General features: G+C 38.6%; 1 long non-coding RNA gene across 1 annotated transcript; it reads right to left on the bottom strand.

The window, feature by feature from the left end:
- Nucleotides 1-10,681: 10,681 nt before the first annotated feature.
- On the bottom strand, nt 10,682-13,215 carry LOC109118541. The gene is made up of 3 exons (XR_002025887.1): nt 13,172-13,215; nt 11,608-11,659; nt 10,682-10,859 (listed from the first exon to the last, which is right to left on the bottom strand). It is a non-coding gene; the product is annotated as an uncharacterized LOC109118541 (long non-coding RNA).
- Between the last annotated feature and the right edge of the window lie 255 nt (nt 13,216-13,470).

Here is a 13,470-nt window from a genome sequence, read left to right as displayed (position 1 = left end):
TCAACCTAAGTGACCATCAATAGATGAAAGTATCAGTATATTCACACTGGAATATTTTTCAAACATAAAAAGAAACTAAAATACTGTCACTGCAACAATATGCTAGGTTTTATAAATAAGCTAGGTACAGCAAGATAAATACTGTACAAAAACACAATCCATCTCCAAACCATTATTTTCTAAACAAACTCAAAGTGCACCTTCTGGAGCTAAATCTATCATAGCAAATGAAGCAAAGAAAGCAAATGTCAAGAAATCCAAACCCAGTAATCAAGGTCAATATCAAAATTGACAGGCCATATTGGTTATTTCATGAGAATGACTCCTTACTTTTCCAAGTACTCACTCCTGTCTAACCATAAGAATAATGTCAGTCTAATTTCAATTGGAAAAATCGACAAAATACCTAAGTCATACTCATCAAATCTAGAAAATTTTGAAAACTGGAAAATCTGAGAAAAACAGCTAACTATCTCCTAAGGAAATATAGTTAGATGTAATGTATCGAAGGTAAGATCTTAGAGCAGAAAGAAGACTTAGGTAAAAATTAAGACAATCTGAATAAACAATGGAGTTCACCTAATATTAATATGTTAATATTGGATTATTAATTACAACAATTTAACACCATATTTAATCAATTGCCAAAATAGATGTAAGATGCTAATGGATGGACAAACTGGTGTAGGATATGTAGGAGCTCTGTGTGTCACATGGAAAATTTTTTTGTAAAAAAGAGAATGGTTCTGAAAAATAAAGTTCATTGTTTTCATAAGAAGGTGCTTCAGCCATTCAAAGGAAAGCTGGAAGCCAAAAAACATCTGATTGGAAAAAACAAACAAACAAACAAATAAACAAAAAACTCTGTAGTTATCCCTCTAGGCACTTTGTTGTCTCTGGAATCAGATATAATTCACCTCACCTTAATTTGTGCCCTACCTTTATGCAAAAAGTGCTGCAGGTATCTTGAAAGAAGATACAATGAGAACTTGTGAAGCTATCACAGGGCAGGAGTTGGGTGGGGAGCAGTTTGGCCTAGCTTGAGTACTGTAGCTTTATGTTCAGGTTGACCCCTTCTCATCCATTCCTTGATGAAGTTACTTAATTTTTTGTTGCTATATTTTCTCATCTGTGATGCGTATTTAATAAGCACTTATGAAGCCAGGCGCAATGTTGTATGCATCTTAACAGAGAAGTACTTGCCAGAATCCCATATTTTTTATTCTTTGAGCAGTTCAGTCCTCTGAAATCTCGGGTATATTCCAGGACTTTATTAAGTGATCCAAATGAAGAATTTATTGGATTAGACAAAGAAATAACTGGAATTTGAAGTCCCACCAAAATGTCTGCATAAAGGAACAAATTTTTCTACATATAAACACTTCTTTATCAATTTTATTATAAATGCTCCCATTTTATACAGCAAAAACCTGTTGTTCAAGAAAGTGTGGCCCAAGATCACACAGGGAACTGGGGAGGAGAATTAGGTCTTGAGTATGAGCATATCAACTGATGCTTTATCTCCCCCCTATGTATCAAGTTGTGTTTTTTTCTTCCAAATATATTTCCTGTATACTTTCAAAACTAAGTAGAGATGAGAGATGTGCAATTTAATATTTCAACATTAGGGATTAAAAATTTCTGCAAACATCAAACTGCTGACTGGTTGAGATGTCCACACCGGTCTTCACAGATCCTTAGTAATCAAAAAAGATATTTTTATAACATATACTTGCAGTAAATTTGAAGTAACAAAGAAACATCCTCTAGGTTTGTTTTGTTTTCATTTTATCCTAGCAACAATTAACATGATAGTTAAGAGAACAGACTTTGGAGCCAGACAGATAAGGATTAAATTCTGGCTCCTTTACTTACTAGCTATGTGATCTTGCTCAAGTCAGTAAAAATGTTTCTGAGCTTCTCATTTGAGACTTTTTTAAAAGAAAGATGATTAAGATACGCATTCAGAAAGTTTATGAGAATATAAAATTAAATGCTGTACATATGTGCTCAATGAAATATTTCTGAACTATGCTTTTGTCATTTTAAAAATGGAGATGATTAAGATACAAAATTCATAAGGTTTATGGGAATATAAAATTAAATACTATAGATAAATTTTACAACAAAAATTTTGACACACGATAAACAGTCACTGATCTATAGTCATAATCGTTGTTGTTACTGCCTTTGTTATCACTGTGTTGTCTTCTTGGTAAATTAATTTTCTGTGGTTCCCAGAGAAGTATTCAGCAAAGCAGTAAGGCCATGATGTGTCCTTTAAACTGTATCTGGAGACTTGGCTCAGTTTGTGTCATAGTCACAATTTATTAATCATGTCATTGTCTCAACATAGTCAGTCTCTTGCTCAAAGTTGTCCTATGTATCAGATAGAGCTTTATATATTACTTGGGATAAAAAATGTGACCCCCCCAAAATATTAACCTAAATATGGAAGTTACACATTTTGGTCATTGATAACTCCATATGCAATCCTTCCTCTAAACTCAAATTGATATAGGACAAAAAGCATATTAAAAAGTCTTGAGTTTGTTTTTCCCATTGCTCAGGTCTGATCTCTTCTATGCTGACTTTCTTACTAAGATCCACATGGTAGCCATAAGATTGACATCAGATCCAAAGCTCAATGTGCTTGGCTATAACTTTGATAGAAAGAAAGCAATTTGGTTTCCCATCAGACTCAACAGAATTCCTAAGCCGGACTCTTGCTGTTGGACATTGGATCACATGCTCATCTCCAGCCCAATTATTGTGAGCAGAAAGAATGAACACAGGGCTTAAACATTGGGCACATGCCATTCCTGGATACAAGGATGAGACAGTTTTCTTCAAATAATTACCAGTGAAGTTCTGGGCACTTTCTATCACAGTTTAACAAATTATCATAGACTGTACCACTTAAAATAATACAGTTTCATGGTTTCACAATTTCTGTAGATCAGAAGCTTGGGTGTGACATAGCTCTGTTCTTTGCTCCAGTGTCTCACAAGGCTGAAACCTAGGGGTCAGGGACATCTGTGATCTCACCTGAGGCTCAGGTTCCTTTCCAGCTCATGTAGTTGGCAGAATTAAGTTCCTGGTAAATTGCAGAGGCCACCTTCAGGTCACGGGCACAAGGCCCTTGTGTCATAATAGGACAGCTCTCTTTATTCTCAAACCTAGAGAAAACCAACTCTCTCACATTTTGTCTTCTTTTTAAAGGGTTCATATGATCAGGCCAGGTTGGCCCAGCATGATCTTCCTTAAAATTAATGCAGTCAACTCAATGGACTAGGGGCCTAACTATGGGAGCATTATTAGGTTGTATTCCACTCTTTCTCTTCACACTCCAAGGGAAAGTATTATAAGAAAAAATGAATAGTGGAGAGCAAGAATCTCAGAGGCTATCCTAGAACTCTGTCTACTTCAGACTCCCAAAGGAAAAAAAAGGAGTCTGCTTAAGAAGAGAACATTGAATGTTGGGCAACCATAAAAGTCAAAATCCCCTACTTCCTTTCAGTAAAACAAAAGGCTGGGAATATCTCTAACATCCTTTCCAATTCAAATCATACTCAGTTTGATGAAATACAATATAGAGTCTAGGTATTTCCAATGCAGATGGGGAAAGCAGCAGTAATTGTGTATGAAAGTCACTAAAAATAGAGGGCAAATTCTTCAGAAATATCACCCTCCTGAGTGTTTTCTCAGCGATTTTTGCAATCTTCACCCTTTGGGGGAGCATCTCTTGCCGGCCTCATTTATATTTCCTGACTTGATGTTGACAACCCATTTTTTATAAAACCAGAAAGACGGAGTTTAATCCAGTACCCAGGAGAGTTAAAGGAGCCTTTCTTAAATATGGCCCTGGCCCAGCAAGCAAGTCACCTTCCCCAAAGTCTTGGGGCTTGAGCTATGGTTTATCTCTAGCCTCTTGTTTTTGGCAACTGAAGAAGAGGATGTGGTCAGGATCACAGAGGCATTACTCAGAGCCAGTTTGGTTCAGAGGCAAGAAATGTGGTACAGATCTATTCATGCAAGACTTCATTCCTTCTGCAAAAGCTTCCCAGAGGACCACTTTCAAGACCTTGGCCTTGGTCAAGAGGCTGACTAAACAGAAGAATTTGAGTGTAGATCACCCAGTGTTGACCTTCTCACATGAGTAAGAGCATGCGAAGGTAGGAGAGAGCAAGCCCCTCCTTCTTCCTTAAGATCAAAGTTCACAATAGTGCTCAGGTTACCTGAGATGAAATTTGTAAATTATTTAAAATCTGCTTTCTATATAGATTGTAGCATTCATAAGCGGATATGAGCCATGTAAAGGATGAAGATCAGAAAAGCATTCACACATAAACAAACAGTATAGAAAAGGGTTCTGATGTGTAAAAATGTCACACAAAAGCAAGGGAAATACAACTGAATCTGTGACATTGTGGTGTGAGCTTTGTTAATGTAGAGGGGTGGAGCTCTACCATGGTCAGTATGAAAGGGTCAGCAGGAACAAGGTCATACATCTCACATTACATAAAAGAACTTGATCTTTTTCCTGTAGATCACAGAGTCCTTTAAAAACTTTTGAGCAGAAGAGAGATAAGTGGAGTTGGTTGTTGTGAATTCCTCTCTGTGCTGTACAGATCCAAGGATAGACCCAAGGGCACAAAGCTGGAAGTACCAAGGTCAGCTCTTCACTGTGCCAATGGGTTCAGGCGAGAGATGTTGAGAGTTTAAACCCTACTATAAAGACTGAAAAGAAACAAACAAGCTTAGAACCATCTGAGACTTAATAACTGCATGTTTGGTTACAGATTGTCTGTGGTATTTAATAGAAATAATAACAACAAGGACAAATGCTCATGTGGGTCTACTTACCTCTCCTTTTTCTTTGTAACTATCTCCCTTTTCCTTCTCTTTCTCTTTTCCTTCTTTCCTACTTCCCTTCCTCCCTTCCTCCCTCCCTTCCTTCCTTCCTTGCTTCTGTCTTTCTTCCTCCCTTTGCTTTTTTTTTCTATGACTTAGACTGAATTTTAACAATTTATTAAGCACGTATTAAGCTCCATCATGTTCTAAAAACTTGGCTATATGTATTTACATTTTACATTATAAGAAATAGCTCTGTAAGACAATAGATATGGTAATGGGATCTTTTAGAGACTCAACATGTCTGAAGTCTAAGAATAGAAAAAACAAGAGTAGTTAGCATTGGTTTCAAAGGACAGATGGACTTTGTTTGAACCCCAGATCACTGAAATAAAGGTTTAAAAAACTCTAAATGTTGCCTGGAGGCTATACTCAGCAGCAGTACAACACTTGCCTAGCATGTTTGAGGCCCTGGCTTATATCCTCAGCACTATAAAAGATAAAGTCAAAAACAGACCCAAAAACCTTCAAAATGCCTATTTGGGGTTATTCCAGAGAGAACCATAGCAGGAAAAAGATGGCTGCTGGACAATCACCACTATCATTTTGCTAAGAACCCCAGGGGTTTTTCAGAGATCCCTAATCAATGTTTGTCCACTTGGCTGTGTACTGTAATTACCAGGGTAACCTTAAAAAAGCACTAATGAAGATCCCCCCAAACCTGAGCGACTCTTATTGACTTGTTTGGGAGTAGACTGTGTAATAGAGTATTTAAAATCTCCAGATAATTATAATGTACAGGCAAAACTAAGAATCATGAAGACATAGTCCAAAGCAAGCAGCAAATAATTACCAAACTCTGTCCCTGATCTTTTCTCCTGTTAGCTTTGCCTTTCACATAAACTGAAGAGCATCTTTCCCAGCATGGCCCTCTCCCTTTTCCTGCAGTCTTGTCATTGCTGGTGGTCTTTTCTCTTGGCACAGATGGATGTGCTACCTAACTGCCTGCTTATTTGTCAAGCGGCTATCCCTGCAGATGTTCCAATATGGGGATTTGGAGGCAGCATCTGTATATAAACAACTGATTGCATCATCGTTCTGCTTTTGATCTAGGCCTCGTGGGGCACTGCCCAAAGCATGAATGTTCTTCTGAAGCTGACTTGAATATCAGCTTTCTGATTCCTATTTTTCACTCCTATCCATTTTCCCCCATCACTTTTAGTGGTTTTAGAAATTTGACTGTGTGTCATCTTGGGTATGTTCAGCATGTGTTATCATTGTTTTGCTACTGTTGCTTTTGATCTTTCTCTTAGAATAAGAGCACATCACGGTAGAGTCTTTATCATTCTGAAATAAATGTACTAACTGGCATCCAGAGAGATAAAGGAGCTTGGTTAGGATCAAGGTGCAGCCATTCAAGGATAGAGCTGAGTTTTGTGTCTTGTCTCAATTATCATATTCAACCTGACAGAGACTTTCAGAAAGATCAGTGGGTTCTATGGTGCTTCTGAAACTTATCTATGAACAGACATTTCTCAGATAAAGAAATAGAAATAGCAAATAAACATATGCAAAAATGTTCAACATCACTGATCATTCAAAAGATGCAAATGAGAATAATGTTGAGATTCCACCTCACCCCAGAAAGAATGGCTGCTATCAAGAAATCAACCAATAACAAATGCTGGCTGGGCTGTGGGGCAAGAGGAACCCTGCTCCGCTGCTAGTGGGAGTGTAGACTGGTGCAACCACTGTGGAAATTAGTATGGAGATACCTCAAAGTCCCATTTGACAAAGGTTTCTCTTGCTGGGTATATTCCCAAAAGAATTAGTCATGTATTCTTTGATAAGTGACCTCAATTTAGCTAGAGAGAGAATGATCCTTTACGTTGCTCAATATCACTGTAAAATTTTAAACCATTGGATTTGGTGTGCATAACAGCATATCAAAAGACATATTTTCATAGGCATTCAGTCATGCTACAAAATGCATTCAGTCATGCTACAAAATGGATAATATTTCCTAGCATGATGGTTAGGTGACAAGCATATTAGTTTGATATGCTAGGTTTGGATCTCTGCTATCAATGTTCATTTGAAGAGTTCCTTTGGTTTAATTATTTCAACTCTTTGAGTCTTTAATCATTTTTAAAAAAGAATTAAAGGTTCTACTAACTTTACATGATTGTTGACACACAGTTAATATTAGAGTAATGGTAAACATTAAGGATGATAGTGAAAAATGAATGTAAATTGAAAAAGATAAGAAAATGTTTTCTATTAGGTACAAAGAATTCTTCGCAAAGAGTTAGGGCACCAAATTTTTCAAAACTGTGTGATTTCTGATAAATTTCTGTCCATCTCTACATTTCTGAAGTCTCACTCAGATGATTACACTTTCTTCACGTCCTCTTCCATACTATGGCTGGTCCTACAACAAAGTTCACTGCCCTTTAATTCCCTCATTAGGCAAGACGTATGGTGTTCTTGGATTCTTGGAGGTTTCTAAAGTCATCCCCTTTGGTACTTTCTCTCTTTCTGCCTAGATCTTCTGGCATGACCTCTTTCCCATTGCTGTTAAGTCTATATAAGAAAGTCTCTTGTCCTCTCTTAAGATCCATTCCTTAGCTGGGAGGAGAAGAACCCAGAAATTCAGTTACAGAGGTTTACTGCTAAGTGCTTTTGGAGATAAGACACAATCTCCTTTTGAGAAGGCAGAGGATGTCAAGTGGGAACCTTGACAATGGCCTTAGCTCCAGTCATGCAAATAGTCTTACTGCAAAGACATATATTTAGCATCTATGACATCAGTTTGATTTACCTTGATTAATGGAGCAATTTGCTGTACATTTTTCCAAATGCTGTAATCAATTAGAACTCAAAATAGATTAGAAAACCCTTTATAGCATGGCCGCAATCCAAAAGGGCTAATCCATCAAGAGATAGATGTACATATTTTTTTCCAAACATACAGTGGATAAAGATTTTTGTGTTAAACTAATTTAACGCAGTTCAGGTTTTCACAGCTAGGTACCAGGCACTCTTGGTATCGGTGATTGTTAAAATCAATTGAGAGGAAAGAGTTTTGTGAGTGCTGCTCCACTTTGGTCCAACTTCTCAAGCTCCAGTCCATTCTCATAATAACACATATGAAACGCCCAACTCGTTATAGTAATGTCAGGATAGATCTTCTTCCCTCAGATTGGCATTGACAACCATTTGCAAACTGGTCCCGGGATGCTCTTTCAATTGTATCTCTTCCTTGTCCCTTTGAATCTTCTGTGTTTTACTTTTCTGAAATACTTGAAGTTTCCTCCTCTACAATATGTTACATAACTCCTCCAACTCCATATCTGCTCCTTTATTTCTCTCAGTTTGAAGTAATAAAAAGAACAAGCATTTATGGAGTATTTGTTATAGAACAGGCACTGTGCTATGTGCTCATTATGTAATATTGTCTGTAATCCCAGGCATTATATGTACTGCCCTGGGATGCAGTATTTTTTTAATGATTGCCTATAACAAAGTACTCACTGACAAAGGGACTCAAAAGTCCTGGAATTAAGTTTTAGGTCTTCTAACTGGATGTACAATTTTTCATCTCTCAAAATTTGCATCTCATCCTCAGTAAATAAGAATAATGATATACAAAGTACATAGTTGTTGGTAGTATCAGTTGAAAGGATATGAAATTATTAAAGTTATTTATTTAGCACTTCTCCAAGTGTGGTTTATCTTACCTTTTGTCTGGTCTCAAGGAACTTGTGATTTAGTTGCTCTTCATTTACATTTTATGTAAAATTACTCTATAAACAACAAGTTAGTGTAACTGCAAACTTTAAACAGGAACGAGAGAAGAACTGCCTGTACAACCATTGATATTGCTGCTTGGTTCTTTATGAATTTGCCAGGACCTCACAAAATGCTTGGGACATGGCTGGCCCTCGATACATACACCCAAAAGAATGAACACCGCTATAGTTCAGAAACTCCAGAGGGCAGGCAGAGACTTGGGTTCCGATCCCAGTTCTAGTTCTATACCTCACAGACTCTGGTAAATTCAGCCACTGTGTCCTCAGTTTCTTATCTTTAAGAGGAGAATTTTAAACCCCTGACTTCATAAGGTTGCTATGTGGAACAAATAAAGCTGTCCTTGTGGAAATGCCTTGTAAACTATAAAGAGATGTACATGTATAAGACGACCAACAGACTTGACTTGCACTGTTAAAGGAATGCATAGACATTCGAGTGCTAAGCTTTGAGACTCTCAGAGGATTCCCTTCCAAAAGCCTGCAACTTGAAGTCCAGCGGTTTATTCCATTATTGCAAATTACCATTTGTCTTCTTGACCTGACATTTATTGAATGAACCACAAAATCCTACAAATCCACTACTTAGCTTATTTTTGGCAGACAGGACAATTCACCACTCTCTCCCTGCAGTGTGCACCACTGTACTGATAAGAGTCTTGACCCCTACATGGAAGGGAAAATGTCTTTCTTCATTCCCCAGCACCTAGCTCAGTGCCTCACATAGTGCATGTTTGCTGTGTGTTCAATAAGTGAATGAATGTATAAATCAAATGACTTTTTCCAGATATCCATGAAGCCTACCACAGTGCCTGGTCTGCTGTAATTAGTTGCTCATTTGTTTATTTGTTTTGTTTATAAGAAGAAAGGTTGAATGCATGTTTATCCAATAAGTTAGTAGCAGTGATGGTACATATAGATCTCTTATTTTTAGACCATTATCCAACATGTAATGCAATGGTACTCATCATGGCTTGTACCATTACTAATTGATTGAAACTTGTGCATTTTTTGTCATCAGCTAAAATTCCAATGGTTCAGAAGAAACAAAGGGCCATGTCACTGTGTTTCTTAGAGCATGTAGTTTGGGTTAGTTGTCCAATAGATAATCAATAAAAGTGGTTTTATTGTAGAAATCCAGGAAAATTAAAGAGACTATTTGGATGTTACTTCTGAGAAAGATTGAGTAGGAAGTACTTTGTGTGGTCTGATAATGTATTTATTTATGAGACTAAATGTTTATCTAAGCCTCCAGAAGATCTCTGGCTTCATTTTGGTGTGTGTGCTTTTGTGTTATTTTTCCATGGTCACAACAGCCCTATCCTTCTGGGGTCCAGCTGGGCTATGAAGTAATAAACAGACATAAAATTTGGCTCACTCCATGACAAGAAGTGGGAGCAACCCAAAGCCTTTAAGAAGTTTTCTCTGAGTTGTGAATGTACCAGCAACCAGTTGGTTCAAGTAGGGTTCAAGTAAGTACTCCACAATTGTGAAAGCTACTTATGACCAGCATATTGAAACTGTTCTACACAGTCAGTTGCTGTGCATTTGAGATGCAGATGTGTGTTTTTTTTTTTTCCCTTCGGTCTATGCTTTGACAGCATTTAGCAACATTGAGTGACTTTTAACTTTGATAACTAACCCTGGATATGAGAAAAACTTTTTTTTTTCTTTCCTTATTATACGTTTCCCTTTGTCAGTTAAGAATTCAACAGAAGCTGATGTAAATCAGCGATACTAATTCATTTGGGATGGCAGAACTAATTGTGTTCAAAACCACTGTCTACAGTACCTTACTGAATGTTCCATAGAGGACAGATCCTTTCCCAAGGCTCGTCGCAATGCACTACTTATGACAGTGCTCAGACAGACTCCCACATGATGCAGAAAAATCTCTTCAGTTGCAACTGATAGACCATTCATTCACCAATCTATTTATTTTGTAAGTACTGAGTGAATAAACTTGTGCCAAGAAAAAAGTTGAGTGGTGAAACCCATGGCATATTTCTTCTGGGTGCTCAGTTTGTGGCATGAAAAATGAAGCATCAGTGTCCATTTCCACAGCACCAAGCAGACAGTGCTCCTGGCAAAGAGGGTGTGTGGTGGTCCAGCAGCTCGGAAGAAAGAGTGGCCACTTCCTCAGGTAGACAAGATGAAGGAGATGAAATTGGGAAACCCATCATGGGCCAAGGGACACTTCAATGGTATCAAAAAGATGTGTGCAATATTTAGTTATAAATGAGGAAAAGAGGTGAGAACACAGCCCAGCCAGAGGGAAAACATGCTCTCCACCAGCTCACGGTACCTTCCTGCTCATTGAATCCCATGGATCCAAGCATCTACTCCCTCAGAGCCTGTCTTGAAACACTAATGACAACAAAATTTACTGTGCTTCAGGCATCACTGATAAATATTTTCCCCAGTTTTGTGGAAACTGGAACTTAAACATTTGTGTCACTTCCTCACCTTCCTAGAGCTAGTTAATGGAAGAGCAGATTTCTAACTTAGTTTCTCTTACCTTTCATGTGTCTCCTTAAACCCCATGCTAATGATATTCTTGGGCACATGATCTGAGCAGTTCATAGAGAAAGAAGGCAGGAAAAGGAAATGTTTACTGGCAGCACCTAGGGAGATGGTCCCTTGGAACTGATTTGCCCAAAGCCCTGAATATGGTCATGAGACCTAACTCCCTAGCCCCACCATCGGATGCTGCGCTCATAGCGGCAAGCAGAAAGTCACAAATGTTAAGCGCTCACTTTCCTCTAGATTGCACCGTGATATTGCAACCCACCGTCTCAGCTCATTCCCACAGAAAGCAGGTGAACAATGAATTACTTTCTCCATTTTGTGGGCAAAAATTCTGAAACTTATGTAGTTTCGAGATGTATTCAAATTCCTTCAGCCTATGTCTACCAAGGCCAGCACTTGTAGGTAAGATATTTACCTCCAAAATCTGTCTCCGTTTTACTCCTTTCCTCCACAATCTGCAATGTCTCCTTTAGTATATTACACAGCGATCATAATGAATACAGAAGAGAAAAAGAATATAGCGGAAATAAAAGACAGAAAAGGAGGAGGGGAGGAGAGAAAAATGGTAGTCAGTACGCATTTATGTAAAAGTTACATGCATGCTATAAAGAAGCTACCAGTAATAAATGATATTCACTAGGATAGGACATTGGCATAAACATTCAGGGGAAATTTTTCTGGCTTGGATTTTGAAAAAGGGAACTATAAGAGCATGTAGGGTTTTCAGTGTTTTGCAGCAACATATTGGACACAGGAGGAAAATCTGCACGACAAGCCTAGAAAAGCGGCAGTGTTGGTGATTACAGAGAAATTTGCTGAAACACTCACAGAAAGACCACGCCGCTCTCTTACCCCGAAAGTCCGCGCTCTTTGTTTATTAAATTAAATGATGGATAAAATGTTCATGCTTTTTTCTATCAGCCTGGGGGAATCATTAGTCAAATAACTATTGCCCTTACCTCAAGTTATATTTTCATTGTATTTGTTACATGTCTTCTGAGCTCTGGCTATTGGAATGGGCTTTATATCTCTGCAAGATCCGTTAAATCTCGACTTTGCTGATAGCAAGCAGCTCAGAAACAAAACAAAACAAGACAAAAGCCTTGGAACTATAACATATTTCCCTGCCGCCTTCCTTCCTTTTCCTCTCCTCCCGAAGCCCTCCCCTAGAGAACACTAGAGAAATAAAAATAAAGTCATAATTAAGAAAAGGACTAAGAAGAAATTCCACGCATTTAACCAAAGTTCCATCTCTGGACCCAGGAGGATTGGCGCATAGCGGTGGTTACGCGAGAGGAAGCGTGCAGGGAACTCATGCTGTGCTTTCAACACAAACACAGCTCATAAGGAATAGTTTATCACATAAACCATCTCTTTAATTCTGCAGAGTAAAGGCAAGACCTCAAAAGAGGCTCAGATACCACCACCACGGCCACTGGGGTCTCCCATTTTTGGAGTCCCTCTGGCCCAAATAGCTCAGAGCAATTCACAAACATTTATTGATGGAACCCCGTGACCCTTCCCCCAAGTGAATACTTTAATATCCTATTCTATAGAGGGCAGAATGGTAACATGGAGAAGTTCAAGGCTCTTGGCTGCCTGCCATGCAGAGAAAACTGAGTAGTGGCTGGATTCTGAAAGAAAAGAATCACCAGGTGCACAGCGGATTATTCACGAAATGTGGTGAAAAGAGCACTGTGCTGTAAGGCAGAAGATCTGGGCCCTGATCCCGGCTCTGTCCCTCACTCTCTGGGAGCCATGGCCAGTGCCCTTTCTCTCCCCGAGTCTCAGTTTCTCCAACTGTAAAATGGGAAGTTGAAACAGAAGATTTAAAAACACGTCTACTTCTAAAAGTGATAAATTCTGTATTCTCCAAGCCAGAGGACAAGGCAGGCTGCCTAATCGGGACAACTCCTAAAGCCTGTGCCATGCAGGACCCCTGCAGCCTGTCGCATTCCCACCTTCCATTCCAGACTTACTTCTGCTCACCCTTCTGCAGGTGCTGCTCCCTGACTCCTCCAGGTCATAGGAATTTTGTAGTTTTCACAACTCCTGACTGTTTACTGTTCCACATGGAAAGAACTCAACAAATATTTACTAAATTAGCCAGATTCTGTGTAGCTGAATCCCGACTTCATCTGCCCTCATCTGACCTGTGAGACTCTCAAGCTCTTGAGAGTAGAATTAAAATGCTTATTAAGTCTTAAATATCTGAATAGATCTTAAACCTTAAACCTTAAATATCTGTTGATAGCAGCCTTTTCTATATCCATCCGGA

This window comes from Fukomys damarensis, unplaced genomic scaffold (assembly GCF_012274545.1).
Source record: "Fukomys damarensis isolate Sample0158 unplaced genomic scaffold, DMR_v1.0_HiC HiC_scaffold_36, whole genome shotgun sequence".
NCBI classification, from domain to species: Eukaryota; Metazoa; Chordata; class Mammalia; order Rodentia; family Bathyergidae; genus Fukomys; species Fukomys damarensis.
This window is presented reverse-complemented; position numbering and strand designations above follow the sequence as displayed.